Here is a 13,476-nt window from a genome sequence, read left to right on the forward strand (position 1 = left end):
CCAATGGTAAACAACATTACTTAGTTTGCGTACTAGATAGAGGTTTACATCAAAATACTATTCGCAGTACTCACTGCAGGTAGATTTTTCGAAAGGTATTCAATTGTTTACTAGTATGTGTATAATTTACAGACATACTATCATCATAATGGATTTTTAACTGATTGTTTTTTTGTTTTGTTAAACCAATGACAAACAAAAAAGAATACTAAATTGTACTTTCATTCGTTAAACTATCATTATTTCATGTGTCACGCATATAGACAAAGATATGTCAGACATATGGGGCAAGATGTGTCAGGTATTCAACCAGGATGTGTCAGACATTTTGACAAAGATGTGTCAGTCATATGGACCCAGATGTGTCAGGCATTTTAATAATTATGTGTTAGAAAAATGCACCAAGATGTGTCAGGCATACGGACATAGTTGCGTCAGGCATATGCACCATGATATGTTAGGCATACGGACATAAATGCCTAAGACATTTGGACCAATATGTGTCAGACATATGGACCAATATATGTCAGGCATATGGACCAAGATGTGTCAGGTATATGAACCAAGATGTGTCAGGCATATGGGCTAAGATGTGTAAGACATATGGGCTAAGATGTGTCAGGCATATGGACCAAGATGTGTCAGGCATATGGGATAAGATGTGTCAGGCATATGGACCATGATGAGTCAGGCATATGCACCAAGATGTATGAGGCATACTGACATGGATGCGTCTGATATTTGGACAGAAATGTGTCGGACATATTTGACCCAGATGTGTCAGTCATATGCACCAAGATGTGTTCAGCATACGGACATAGATGCGTCAGACATTTGGACAGAAATGCGTCATACATACGGATCAAGATGTGTCAGGCATACAGGCCAAGATGTGTCAGGCATGTGGACAAAAATTTGTCAGGGATATGGACCAAGACGTGTCCAAGAGGTCAACATATAGTTGTGTATGATGACAAATAGAAATGCCTAACAAATCTTTGAAAAAGTAAAGAATTTTTAAAAGTTTCTTTATAAATTTAACTTAATGTAAAATGTTGCTGTAGCTATCCGTTATGACCTTTTGAACTCATCAGAACTGCAACAATTTATTACGCTATAATGAATCTCACCTCTCTCCGTCCGATAAATTGTGGTTCACTGCAATGGTAGCGTTTACATCGTAAATTGGTTGTGGATGTAAAGATGAACTATCAGTTTTAATATTTGTTGTACCAAGAAAATAATGTGTACCTACAGTGATATAAAATTACTATAAAAAAGAAATGTCTAGCTATTTTATAATCATCTATGAGACATTAGTGAATTTATAAACAAACCTTTTATACACTGCACCCGTTTTGTAATCTATAGGCTTTTTTACGACATTGTAACTCGTGTTTACAACTTTAAATGTTAAGCGCACGACTTGTAAAGTGGTTTGTACGACTTTCAAAATAGTGATACGACTATTTACCCTAAAATATTAACCAAATAAAGTTTGAGTTAGAGTCATAGTTAGATGTAATTTAGAGTTTGATTTAAACCTTGAGTCATGCTTTAAGTTAGAGTAAGGCATCAGTAGTAGGTTCAAGTTAAAGCTTGGATTACAGTTCGAGTTTGAGGTTTGTTTCAAAATGTTTGTTTGATGCAGTTATAGTTCAAAATACACGTCCAGTTAAAGTTCGATTTCGACTGGGTAAATTTCAAGTTCAAGTTCGCGTTAGAAATCAAGTTAAAAATCATCTGTAAGGCGCAATCGTGTATGTATGTTTATGTATTCTAACAATATCGAAATTAATATATGTGCAGTTCTATAGCCGAGATAGAATAGGAGGGACTGTCAAAATAAAACATATAATAAAAAACTATTCCAAAAGAAATTGTATAATCAAGACACCAAAGTTTATTCTGTTTTATCTTTTGTGACAAAAAGTTTTGCGGTTTTGTTTCACAAGGGTTCAACTCATCAATAATACCTTTATACACTTTGTAAGTTAAAACATTGTTTCTTAATTTAACCTGTTGACACAATTTGTAATGCATTTATGTTACTTGATGTTTACTTTTTTTGTGTTATATCTCGTCTCACTATTTTCAATTTGTACCACCTTTGATAAGTATTTAGTATTACGATAAACTTTCACTTCTGTTCTCATACTATGAACAACTAACTTATTTGGTAAAAAATATTTCCGTACTCCTAACAACAAAATTATTATATTTAGAATTACCTGTGTACGTTTTTTTTTTATTTAAAGCCATTTCGTCCCAGGTTATAGTTGTCTTTTTAAAGTTGTTTTACATATTGTATTTATGTTGTGTCATAGATCAAATTTATTCTTTCAGTGTATGTTTACTTGTTTTTGTTAATATTTCTTTTTTTTCAAGTTGAGCTATTTTAATTGATATTTTATAGTGTGCCTTTCTATGTTGTAATGTTATATTACTGTTTCAGGTTAGGGTGAGGGTTGGCGACTGTTAATACGTTTAAACACGCTTTATTTGTTTGCACCTATCCTAAGTTAGGAACCTGTTGTTCAGTGGCTGTCGTTTGTTGATGTGATTGATAAGTGTTTCTGGTTTCTCATTTTTTTTTATAGATTAGACTGTTAGTTTTCCTGTTTGAATTGTTTTACACTAGTCATTTTTGAGACCCCTTATTACTTGCTGTTCGGTGTGAGCCAATGTTTTGTATTGAAGCTGGGACTATTATACTACTATATTAGTATAATAGTTACACATTGTAACTTGGATGGAGAGTGCAATTGTTTCATCAATATAGGCATAAGGTATTCTACAAACACTCATTGGATTAAGATTTTTGGTATCGTCGAAAGTGAATTGTATGATCCAATACTTCAAAAAAAAATGATGCACTGTCAGAAAATGGGTTGCTTAGTGGATAATCAAGTGGATAGATAATCGACGAGTACACGATGGATATCCAAGAAATAGTGCATCTTGCAATATCCAGGGGTAAACTCTGGTACTGTACCCAGTAGTCACTACACCTAGTACATGACACTTTTCCACTAATTAACCACACATTTGTGGGCCTATGCAAAGACAAAAACCTCTTTAATGATTCTTTTTAGAAGTTTATAAAAAATGATGTTGATTACAGAATTGTAGTAGACTAAGGTGGTTAATCCCTGGGATCCATTTGATATGATGTGACATTTTCAGCAAACAACTCTTAAAGCGTGCGTTCAATTAACCCAAAGCATTTGATTTGTTTGAAATCTTATTAGTATGGGTTATCCTGTAATTTAGTTGTCTTTTTCTATAATTTAGAGAGATTTAGAAATCTGTGTTTTTACAGCCTTGCTTGTATTACTTGCATACTTTTTTTAATCTAGAGATCGATGTGAGAAAAACAGTGGAGAGTTAAGTGATAAAAAGTAACATTTTCGGTGTGTGTGCTCTCCAACGTTTAAGATTTGTTACTTTCCAAAGTTTTAATTGATTGATTGATAGATTGATTGGATCTAATGTGTTTAATTTTATTTTCAGCACTGTTTGCTATTGCTGGAGGAAACCGGAGTGCCCTGAAATAACCACCGACGTTCGGCAGGTAAACTGACAATCCTTGGCATTTTAGATTTCAGTCGGGTACACCTGCCACATGCGGGGTTCAAACTCACAACCATATTGTTGTCAGGCTAGTGATACAGTAGGTCAACTACTTAGACCACTCGGAAACCGAGGCCACCAATACGCTTATTTTCATATTAACATTTCAGATAAATAAAAACCCTATAAGTACAACATACTGTACTATATGGGAACCAATTACCTGTAACAGTAACCGTTTCTAAGTTTACGTCTGCGTCCGTTATTCCAAACAATTCACTTGATACAAATGCTGGCCTCTGTGATGTATTTATGCTATCGTTTGTAATAACAAATTGAAATCTCAATTCTACAATAAAGTGCTGAACTTGGTTTCTTCCATAGAAATTGTTCTGTTCTGAGCATTTGGACGAATTTTTATTTGAAACAGCTTCTGTTCCATGTGATAAGATTGCTCTTGTGCGACAGCTTTCTATTGATGGTTTTCTTTCAGCTGCAAACAAAATAATTAAATACGTTTATCAAAAGACAAATGTGTTCCTGCTAAATTTTATAGATACATATATAAGTTGATGTAAGATGTACAAACATCGGTGGGTATTGAATTCTTAGATTTGTTCTTGAAATAAATAGGATTCTCTATAATATAATCATCGATAATAATAATTAATAGTCTATTTATTCATTATTTTCCTTTACTTCTTGTTTGTGTGTGTGTGTTGTAAAACAACATTAACACGAAGAAGAACAGTATAAACCATGCAAATGATGTTTAAGAATTTTCTTTCTGAAATATAAAAAAGATTTGATTACATTACTAGTATTCAACACATGCATAATTTTGCTCATGCAAAAAGTATTAAATCTTTATAGTACGTTGACATTTTACTGATGTCGAATCTTCAACTGTTTGAAATCCATTGCTACAAGTGCATCCAGATGCTAGGTCACCATTGCACGTTCCAGGCCAACACCATCTATTTTCCCATGAACATTTACCTGAAAAGATATGTATCGTCCAAAATCATGAAAAAAGGGTTATGTCTAAATAAAGAATATCTGACACGTTCACATTCAAAGGCTGTTATACAAGAACGAAGACACAAAACACAATATAAATGGAACTCAAAAATTGTAATAACAACATTAAATCTGTTAGGAATGTTTTTATGACATTTTTGTTTTCATGAGCGGCACTTTTTCACCTAAAGAGGTGAATACATTTCAGTCTGCATATTTTCAATCTGCTTTACAAAATAGGAACTTTTTTTTTATCTTTTTCTTCTTCAATCCAGTTGACAGCTGCAATGTGCATTGTTTTTTTTTTTTATTTTGTGATTTAGATTTATCGACATTTAACACAGATAGGCAAGTGGAGATAATTATGTGCTTTTGATTTTGTTTCTATAGCATACTTGTGACAATTATTGATCGTTCAATTCAACTAGCCGACCATCTTATACTATTTCTTCTTATTTTACAAAGATGTTTCTCTCATTCTTTTGCAATTAAACCATATCTGAACCTATTGTTTGAAAAAAATAATAATGAATTACCGATGATCTCTATAATTCTTGCCAGAGGTATTAGAGAAATTGACAACTTTATAAAAACTTTAACTACACGTATTAGTTTTACCTTCAGAAAGTGTTGTTACTAGTACATATGAATGTAGATTTCATTAAATGCAATATTTTTGATAAAAATAGTTTCGTATTTACGTTTGCTTTCATTTGATCCAACGACCAATAAATGACTTTGCGCATCAATTTCGTAAATGTATAACGTAGAAATCATGAATTATGGAAGGCACTCTAAGGAGATTTTCGATTCTCAAAAATGAAAATGTATTTGATAATCATTGCAGAAACAGATTATTACAAAGTTACTTCAATCCAGATAGTCAAATTATAGTATGGTTTTAGTCGTCGCCGAGACCTTGACTTTCAAATTCAATAATCTAACTATCTCCATTTGATAAATCCGATGATTATTTTTTCTCTAATTCTTACTCGATTTATCCTTTTTATGATTATTTATATTTAATGAACGTGTGAATTGTCTGATCTCAGTTCCTCTTTGGTCAAAATTCAATTATGACGTCAAATTGTCTTGCTTTCCACTGAAATTCCTATTGTGACGTCATGAAAAAAGGCGACCATTACTAATGACGTCATAAATAAAGAACACATCTATTTGCAGGTCGTTGGAAAAGAAGGATCAAGATTGTCTGCCTATTGTCTAAAAATCATTTGAAAAACAGATTCCACCACCAAATCTTGTGCAAAACAATATTTGTCCACTCTTGAAAATTTAACTGTCTGGAATGGATAAATATCGTATCACACTCGATGCATTGGTATACGTAGAATCTATATTTAATCAACATGTGGTTAGTTTTATCTCAGTTATTCATTGGTCAAAATACGATAATGACGTAAAATCTTCTTGCTTTCCTCTGAAATTCTTATTGTGACGTCCCGAAAAAAGGCGACCATGTCTGATAACGTCACATAGAAAGAACACATTTTTTGGCAGATCAATGGAAAAGAAGGATTAAATTTGTCTGCAAATCATTTTAAAATCATTAGAGAAAATGACTCAACCACCAAATCTTGTGCAATACGATATTTATACACTTTCGACAGGTTATTTTAAATATTTAAAACTCTCGGCGAGCCTCGCGTTTTAAATTTGACAATTTAACTATCTCGAGTGGATAAATATCGTATCCCACTCAATACTGTGATGAAATCTATATTTCCCTAATTCCTACCCGATTTATCCTGACAGGTTGATTTTTTCTATTCAATCAACGTGTGGTTCGTTTGATCTCAGTTCTTCATTGGTCATAATTCTATTATGACGTCAAGTTTTCTTGATTTTCTCTGAAATTCCTATTGCGACGTCATGAAAAGGCGACCATGCCTTTGTGTCTCTCTGTTCAATGATCTGCAAGTTGTCATATTAGTAGTTCTTTTCGGATTAAATTTATTCGAGTAATTTGCGAATGCTTGCAATTGCCTAAGAGTTGTGAAGAGGGCATAATCTTGGTAGCGGCCATGTTTTATTACATTTACGATCGTCATTATAAGTTATCCAATGTATCACAATAAAACATCTTAGAAGAAATTAATTCCAAAAGAATTTACATATTTAATCTCGGAATTTTTTCCTGAAATGTCTACGTTTATTAACAGACGCAACTATATTTTTAGAAGTGGTTGTCATGTTTTAAAAGGAATCTTAAAGGCATTGATTCATAAAATTAGTTCCTTTTTTATGTTTTTTCGTGATTCTGAAATTATTTCTTTTTAAACCAATTTTAATAACTATATTCATATTTTTGTGTTCATGGATTACTTGGAATATAAGATATATTGTTAAAACCAAAGAGGCAAATGATCACTCTGGCAAAAATTATTATGATCAGACGAGTGGTTGTAAATTAAGATCTTCATAAAACACAACACTTACGCTGACAGGTACCACTAACAAGAGCAAAACGTGTATCGTCGGTACATTGGGAACACCATACATTGTTACTCGAATGACACTCAAACTTTTTACAGTTTTCTGGCTTTGATGGAGTTGGTCCTGTTAAAACATTAAATATTAATCAATGAAACAAAATAGAACCAGTCAAACCATAGTCATGTAACAAATACAGATGAAGAAATATTTTGCAAAAAAGTGTGAGCAAATAAATGAAATCTTCTACAGTCAACAACACTATGGTATGACGAAATATGCAGTTCATTAGTAAAAAGAAAAGTTTTACTGCTTTCTATATTGATTGTTATTTGACATTAACGCTAATTGAAATCTATTTTAGCCTGAATATCATTACCAAGGTTTTTTTTCTTCAAAAATATAAAGATCAATAATAAATTGAAACGTATATCACTTTTTCTGTAATTAGTTGAGTTAAAAACACTATTAATATCAATACTTAGATCTTTGAAATATATTAATTTAAAAAAGCATATAATCAGGTATAAAGTACTTTTTTTAACAAACCTCCAACACAGTTATAGGACACAGTTAAGTACTTCACTGTACCCACACATGGATCTGTATGCAAGTCATTAGATGCTGGAATCTGACAGGATATTTTGTTGTTACATCTGTCTCCTACTATTTTTGTTGTGATTGCTCTATATGCGTTACCGCAATTTTTTATGTCGCTTGTACATGGGTTTTGATGATTTGTACCATAAAAAGCACTTGTTACAAAAATTCTTCCACAGGGACAATTCAGTGCTGCTGTATTATGTTCGCAAATCTTACCAGTTGTTCTTTTCTCTGTTATAAATGAGTGATAATATCGTAATCATTAGTATTTAAAAATGAATGATTTTGTAATATATTCTATCAAAAGGAGATGTAATAAAATGAAGATGGGATATACGACAACGATACAGCAAACAAATGGAAAAAAAAGAAAGGACACTTTAGTTGAAATAATAGTTGTGAGAATAGGAAAGTTATGTCTCATTAAGGTGCAATGGTATATACTTTTTTCAATTGAAGATCAAGTTCCAGATAAGAAATGATCGATTATATGTTATATAAGAAGCAAGAAAACTGGTTTTCAAATGTTTCCGTTTCCCCGTTACTGATGAATATGAATTAGAAAAGCTCTTCGGATTCAAAAACTCAATAAAGTGTTATTCATATTTATTAGTATTAGGTCATACACAAACTCAGTAGTCAGAAATTCGGTACTGTCATAATTTAAAAACAAACTTTCCGACGATATTCCTCGATAAAAACAGAAATTATACAGAAGGTTCCACATTCATCAGAAAAGAATTTGGTTATTTATTAAACCTGGTATCTATGATGAGTTTAATTATATATCTTTCGCTTTCAATATTTCTGTTTGGACTTTCCGGATGAAGGTTAATCCAGAAAAGCACTACGGACGGAAAAATTGAAGCATTTAGAGGCTCCTGACTAGGGACAGGCACATACATACAGAATGTGGCGGGATTAAACATGTTAGCGGGATCCTAACCCTCCCCTAATCTGGGACAGTCGTGTAACAGTACAACATAAGAACGAACTATAAAAATCAGTTGAAAAAGATTTAACTCATCAGATGGATACAATATGAAATACATCTAACAAAAACACAGAGTGGACGTGGCCTGGTATTTATACAAAAAGACACTCATATTTTTGTACATTAGGCCGTTAGTTTTCTCGTTTGAATAGTTTAACATTTGTGATTTCGGGATCTTTTAACGCTGACTATGTGGTATGAGTTTTGCTCATTGTTGAAGGCCGTTAGGTGGTCTATAGCTATTTATTTCTGTTTCATTTGGTCTCTTGTGGAGAGTTGTCTCATTTGCAATCATACCACATCTTCTTTTTTATATATATACTAAGTACAGATTTGAGAGTACTCGCAATTACAGACAGCTAGTTCAATGCAACTAACAACTAATAAAAAAATCATGCATCTTAGACTAAATATTATGTTTAAAAATATCCTACTTAAGTTTACTACTGGTTACTTTTTCAATCCGTAAATTAATAGCAAAAGCTGTCGCAAGATCAGCAAACAGAGCATTAGGCCTGCTTATTGTTAAATGAAAAGCGTATGGTTGTTTCCAACACAATATCTACGCAAAATTGTTTAAATGATTGTTTGGTCTGTCAAAAAATATGGCGCGTCCATTTAGGGCACAAGAGATATTCATGCATTACAGCAATCTAGAACAGTGCCATCAGTTTTACATGGACGTTAGAGATACCCCTAACAATGATGCGTCTGGTGATATTGGTTGGAAGCCACCAGGTGTTAAACAGTGGACCAATATTTTTAAGCACTGGTCAAGAGGTACAAGTATGGAAAATAATCGAATTGATTAAAAGGTTTTTAAATGGCCATTGTTGAAAGGTAGTTGTTTATATACAATTGGTGCTGTCAAATTGTGGATATGTTACTAGTATACTGTGGATTCATTTATTTTTCGTGGATTCCAATTTTCGTGGATTGAGGAAAACTAGCATTTTCGTGGATATTTGATTTCGTTGTTTTGGCAAAGTCTGCATACATTCCTTTAGAAAACTTGTAATTCATTGAACATTTAAATTCGTGGTTCCACTATACCCACGAAATCCACAAAAATTGGTATCCAACGAATATTAATGAATCCACAGTAATCTTATGCTTTTGAAAGATACTGTAATATAAGTGTTGATTTACTGGATAGTAAAACTATATCTAAGTAAGAAAGTAAAATGTTAGATGAATATAAAAATGATAAGGGTACAAGTATTGTATCGTATAGTAATTGTACTAAATTAATACCGTATAAACTTTAAAACTATTTTATAACACTGAGCGATATTTGATACAGATAAAATTGAGAATAGAAATGGGGAATGTGTCAAAAAGACAAAGCAGAAAACAGACGAAGGCCGCCAATGGGTCTTCAACACAGCGAGATAATCCCGCACCCGGAAGCCGGCTTCAGTTGGCCCCTAAACAAAAATGTGTACTAGTTGAGTGAAAACGGACGTCATACTAAACTCCAAAACAACTATATGGACTAAATTAAAAATCAAACAAGACTAACAAAGGTCATAGGCTCATGACTTGGGTCAAGCGCATAAATGCGGCAGTGTTGTAAACATGTTATGTGAAATCAACCCTCCCCAATTCCTCTAGCCAATGTAGAAAAAACAAACACACAAGAATATACCACTACGTTATCTCAGAGCTTTTTCAAGGTTTAGATGTGGTGTAGCACCATTACAAATTGAAACTGGTCGCAATGACAGGAAAAGTTTATGTGATTGATTTTTTCTAAAAGTAATATTTTAGAAGATGAAAAACATAGATATAAGAAGATGTGGTATGAGTGCCAATGAGACAACTCTCCATCCAAGTCACAATTTATAAATGTAAACCATTATAGGTCAAAGTACGGTCTTCAACACGGAGCCTTGGCTCACACCGCACAGTAAGCTATAAAGGGCCCCAAAAATTACTAGTATAAAACCATTCAAACGGGAAAACCAACGGTCTAATCTATATAAAAAACGAAAAACGAGAAATACTTATGAACCGCATCAACAAACGACAACTACTGCTCATCAGATTCCTGACTAGGACAGGTGCAAACAATTGCAGCGGGTTTTAACGTTTTAATGGTACCAAACCTTCACCCTTATCTGAAACAATAGTGTAACATCACAACATAGAAAGACACTATAAAATATCAATTGAAATGGCTTAACTCAATCAAGAGACATATTAACACAAGTGATCATACACTGAACGAATAAATTTGATCTATGATACAATGTAAATACAAAATCAATAAAATAAGGGATGAATAATTAAAGTAACAGTATTATACCGCTGTGAAATGTTAAACAATTTCAGAAAATCAACAATAACCTTAAACAAAAATCCGCCATTTACAATAATATTATACACAGGTAAATGAAAATAATTTTGTTGTTAGGTATACAGTTTAAAAGGAGAAAGGAAATATTTTTACAAAATAAATAATTTTGATGTTCATAGTTCGAAGAAGTGAAAATGTATAGTAATACCAAACACTTATCAAAGCTGGTATATAGACCAGATATAACCCTGAATAAGTAAACATTAAATAACAAAATAGCATTACAAATAGTATCAAAAGGTCAAATTAACAAGAAAGTACGATTTGAGAGTACTCGCAGTTACTGACGGCTAGTTAAAAGCCAAAAACAATTAAAAATAAAAAATCATGCATCAGAGACTCAAATCAACTAAAACACATCCCAGGGATTTAGTATTTTAACGTCATGGACAGTCAAAGAAGACATGACTTGTGCAATGCCAAAAATAAATGTATCGACAGGCAGAAGAATAGTTAGGAGTTAACCTCTTAATAGATAAAAATGAACGTGGGTGTGTCTTTATACATCCCGTTTGAAAAGAAAACAAATTTAGTTATGTTTTAATTTCTTTTTTAATAATCGATATTAGTTCCAATGTAAACTATATTCAAAGATCTAATTACAACATCGGTAAGATAACCTTTACTAATAAGCTTGTTTAAAGGTTCGATGAGTTTACACGGATCACATAGTGATTTCCGCGCTTATAGTACAATATTACCGTAAAATTTAGGATGTGAAATACCGTTTTTAATAAGTTTTCTACAGGTACAGCCAAATTTACTAATCAAATCTTTGTATCTATGAAAGAATTTAGTAAAATTTTTAAGTAATTAATGGTAACGAAATCCCTGACTTAATAATTTATAAGTGATGCATTGATCTATGACATCACTACACACACGGGCATAACGAACGAGCTGGGATAATATAAACACCGTATGATGTAGCCAAAGGAACATTACCGTCTAAAATTAACAATAGGGAAAGAAAAATCGTCTCTTTTGTCGTAAATTTTAGTATGGAGTTTCCCTTTAGAAATTGAAATGTCTAAATCTGGAAAAGGACAACTACTGCTGTTTATGTTAGATTTAGTTAAAGTAAGTTCTTATGGGTAAATTTCGGTAGTATATTTAGAGAACTCTGGATTATTTAACGAAAAAATATCATCCAGATAACGGTAGGTATTGTTGAATGTATCAACCAAATGTAACAATGACGTGTCTTTACTGAGTTTGGTCATAAACTGAGATTCATAGCAATACAGGAACAATTCTGCTATTAAAGGAGCGCAGTTAGTGCCAATAGGAATACCTACTACTTGTCAATACACTTTATCACCGAAACGTACATATTTGTTGTCCAGGAGAAAATTTAAAGCTTCAATCATATCTTCACATTTCCAGTAAGTGTATCTAGCATACTTTCCTTTGTCGTTACAGAATAGGGTTTTAAACGAGTTACAGCAAATAAATTTGCAACGAGATTTCTCAAAAGACCATTCAATTAAATATGAAAACTTTTTCTTGATAAGATTGTGTGGAAGTGTAGTGTAGAGAATAGAACATGCATAGCTGTCAACAGAATTAAAAGGACCATCAAAAGCACATATGTTATCCAAAACCTCTAAAGAATTTTTAACACTCCAAAAAAAATTAATACCATTATTTTCATAAGCTTTATTACAAAAGTAAATAACAAGTTCTTTGATAGTAGTAAGGGAGGTAGTTAGAAGCACTGATAGATAAGTAGTAGAACACTTACTAGATGCGGAGATGAAACGGAATTTAAATGGTTTTTTGTGCAATTTAGGTAACCAGTACATAGTAGGGACTTTCAAATGTTCGGAAAAGGCTTTAAGCTGGGTAGTGGCAGTGATATGCTTGTTTACAATTTGACTCTTTGTGGAGCGTACGGACCTGAATGTAGAAGATGCACTATTAAAATATCCATTATATGAAGATCTACGGTATGCCATGTGTATACATAAACTGGCTAATAAAGAAAAATTGTCATTACATTGCAATTGGTTGCAATGAATAATCGTGATTTTCCAATGAAATTCAAACTGATATTTTCACTTGTGAAATATATCCGATAATTTTACTCCTTGGACGTCACACAACAATGGGTGTTGTCAAGATGTTGTCGATTAAGCTGCATCAAAACAATTGAAAATCGTAGAAAAAATATATAGTTCCTTTCATTATCTACTTTATTTCCATTTAAAGGTCATGGCCAATGTAATAAAATGAAAAACTTGTCCAAGATTAAAAATATCGAAAATTATTAAACTCATGACCGAATAAAGATGATAACTAACTCATGAACTACGCGCATTTGTGAATCAATGCGTTAAAAACAATCGGCATAGTCATAATTCTATAAACATGATAAATATATAAATGTAATAATTCAATAATAACAAAATTTGTAGCATTGTTGCCAAAACCAGCCATAATATTTTAACAGGGAGAAACAGTAGTGAGTACCCTT

This window comes from Mytilus californianus, unplaced genomic scaffold (assembly GCF_021869535.1).
Source record: "Mytilus californianus isolate M0D057914Y unplaced genomic scaffold, xbMytCali1.0.p SCAF_8, whole genome shotgun sequence".
Lineage (NCBI taxonomy): Eukaryota > Metazoa > Mollusca > Bivalvia > Mytilida > Mytilidae > Mytilus > Mytilus californianus.